At 29.9% G+C, this 2,845-nt stretch overlaps 1 non-coding gene across 1 annotated transcript in view; it reads left to right on the top strand.

Annotated features, from left to right (window-relative positions):
- Positions 1 to 1,527, top strand: part of LOC101236893 (uncharacterized) — a 1,719-nt gene extending 192 nt beyond the window's left edge. Inside the window, exons 1-2 of the transcript XR_010642321.1 lie at positions 1 to 322; positions 424 to 1,527. The exon at positions 1 to 322 is cut by the window's left edge and continues 192 nt beyond it. This is a non-coding gene — a transcript (uncharacterized LOC101236893). The remainder of the gene's footprint in view (positions 323 to 423) is intronic.
- The last annotated feature ends 1,318 nt before the right edge of the window (positions 1,528 to 2,845 follow it).

Here is a 2,845-nt window from a genome sequence, read left to right on the forward strand (position 1 = left end):
GAAATTTAGGAGGACAGAGAAACTTCATATGTTGAACATAAAGTTGATTATGTGCTGTAAAACAATAAGATGTTTACATTACCAGCATTCATTTTACATCTAAAAACAGATAGGGGGTCATTGCTCGACACCTAGATTTTCTAAAAAGGCAGCTAAAAATGCTTTCATAGAAACAATATATCCTTCATTTGACTTTAACTTATCTATGTTTTAATAAAACCTTAATGCTAACCATGATACATGGTGGTTGTATATATAAATATATATGTGCGTGTGTAACTTTTAGTTTGTTTTTTTTAGCAATAATTAAACAGCTGAAAAGGTATAAAACTTCTTTTCATTCTAATCAAACTAATAAATTATATTTTTAAATTGTATAAATTATATTTTAATATGCATGAATAATATTATTTCATTTATTAGAATCAAAACAAGCAATATATAATAGTATGAACAGCAATTTTGAAAACGACTTAACTTGCTCCATTTGTTTGGAAATTGCTGATAATGCGGTTGAAACTAAATGTTGCAATCATATATTTTGCGAAAATTGCGTGAAGTTTTTAAGTTTTTGTCCATTATGTTGGGCACTTCCATTTTCATTTAATAATTCATTTTTAGCTAGACGGTTAATTGGAAACCTAACAAAACAATGTCCAAACGAGGGCTGTGGAAAAGATGTGCCTAGATCTGAATTTTCTAAACACGAACTGTTATGTGAGTTTTCAATTTTTAAATGCTATATACCAACTTGCAATTTTAGATCAACGAAAAATGACTTGATGAATCATTTATTAACTTCTCATAGTAATTCTGTCATTAAGATATTGGAAGAGTATTACTCAACAAACTCATCCAATCAGATCAATGTATATGAAGAGCTCAATAACTCTCTGAGTTTTATTAGTTCTAAAATTAACTCAAGGGGTAGACAAGGTAGGCTTGGTGCGACGGGAAAATATTATTGCCTAGGACGACTTGATTCGAAATTAAATTGTAAATGCTGTAATGGAGTATGTGGTCCAACCAGTGGGTGTAACTGTACTTCTTGCATGGCCCTAGATATCCGTACTCGTAAACTTCCTTATGGTTGGTATGTTAATAAAGAAGGATTTCCTTGTATAAAAGGAGAAAGTGGAATATTTTATTGCGGCAGAAAAATGGACTTATTATTTTCAGATGGCTACTGTGGCCCGTATAATGGTCCAAACTGTTTGTCTTGTCAAACCATTGGATCCGAAGAAAGTGCTTATCAAGAGGCTCTATTAAACTTACATGGTAGTTTTTCTTTAGGAGCTTTGCCAGTTTTTTGCTTGCGTAAGTAATGATCTTCAAAGTTTTTTAAAATGTGAGTTGTATATAGAATATAGGTTGTATATAGAATTAAGTTTTCTGGCGACTTGTTAAACTTGAATGAATTACAACTGCTATTTTTTTATTATTTTGTTATATATGCATTTTTTATAATACGATCAAGAACTTTAAATGTTTTTAAAAACGTTTAAAATATATATCTAGTTTTTTGAACAGTTAGTTTTAAATGTGTGTTTGTAATTTGTTATATGTTGATGATATAGCCAAATATGTTCTTTAATCAAGGGGGAATTTGTGAATAAAATGTAAAGGGATGGAGGGGGAGGGTAGAATCCTTATAAAGTGCAGACTGCTTTCTTAAAAAAATCAAATAAAAAAGAGGCTTCAAAACTAAAAATCACCCGACTGAAGAGTGTCAAATGCCCGACTGACTATATTTAAAAAAAAACCCGACTATAACTTGAAAATGTCTCTGATGCTGTGTAGAAGGAATTAAAAGTCATTATTGATATATGGTCACATATAAACATTTTTAAAATACCATAGAAGATTTTTTTTTAATATGGGAAAGGAGGGCGCAGACTTTTTGAATGTAAATGATATAATTAAATAGTATAATTAAACAAAGTAAATAGTATAATTAAACAAAGTTTTTTAGCCAAATGTATTATTTGGTTTTTTAGCCAAAGGTTTTTTAGCCAAATGTATTATTTGCTGTTTTAAGGTAGTCATGACCATGACCAATGGGATTTTTAAAATATTTTAAGAATCACTTAATCGATTTTGGGTTTTTTATTTTTGTTTTCGATCAAGTTTTTTGCTAAATACAGTGAAGGTTTTAAAAAACATCTTTGAGTTGATTACTATATTTTTTCAGTTTTGTGCGGATACCTCTCATAAGCTTTTGGGCAACAGTTTTTTTAAAACTTTGGGATGCTACATACTAAAATCGACTAAAATGATTGATGTCTGTCGCAATTATTCCTTTCTTATGCAGCTTACGTTTCATACTTGCCCTAAATTTTTCAATTAGACTAAGTTGCGGCACGCTTGCTGGATTCATGTTTTTTGGTAAAAAAAAATCAACATCATTTTGTTTATGTTATTCAATTATACTTTTTGAAGAATAACAAAATGCAAAGATTATGAAGTTGAATGGATCATTATATTTTTGGATCATAGGCAAAAATCGCTTTTTAAACATTCTTTCATGTAAACGGCTGAGTTTTGAAACCACATGAGCAGATGGCTTGCCATAACAAAAAATTCTTGGAAATTTTCTTAGTTTTAACTGTTTTTAACAAAACCCAAGGTGTGTTCCTTTCGGAATTGTATAAAATTGCTGGTCTGGGAGCGTCAAACAGTTAAGTTTGCAATAGGTTTTACCATCCATTATAATGCACTATTATTTTCCTTGAAATTTTTTTCGTAACGATTTTCGACCACGTTTTTAGCCTTCGCTGAATTGTTATTAAGATTTCCAGGGAATTTCTGTTTTTGTTTGTCTTGTAATCATATCTCTTTTTGACTT

This window comes from Hydra vulgaris, chromosome 12 (assembly GCF_038396675.1).
Source record: "Hydra vulgaris chromosome 12, alternate assembly HydraT2T_AEP".
NCBI lineage: Eukaryota > Metazoa > Cnidaria > Hydrozoa > Anthoathecata > Hydridae > Hydra > Hydra vulgaris.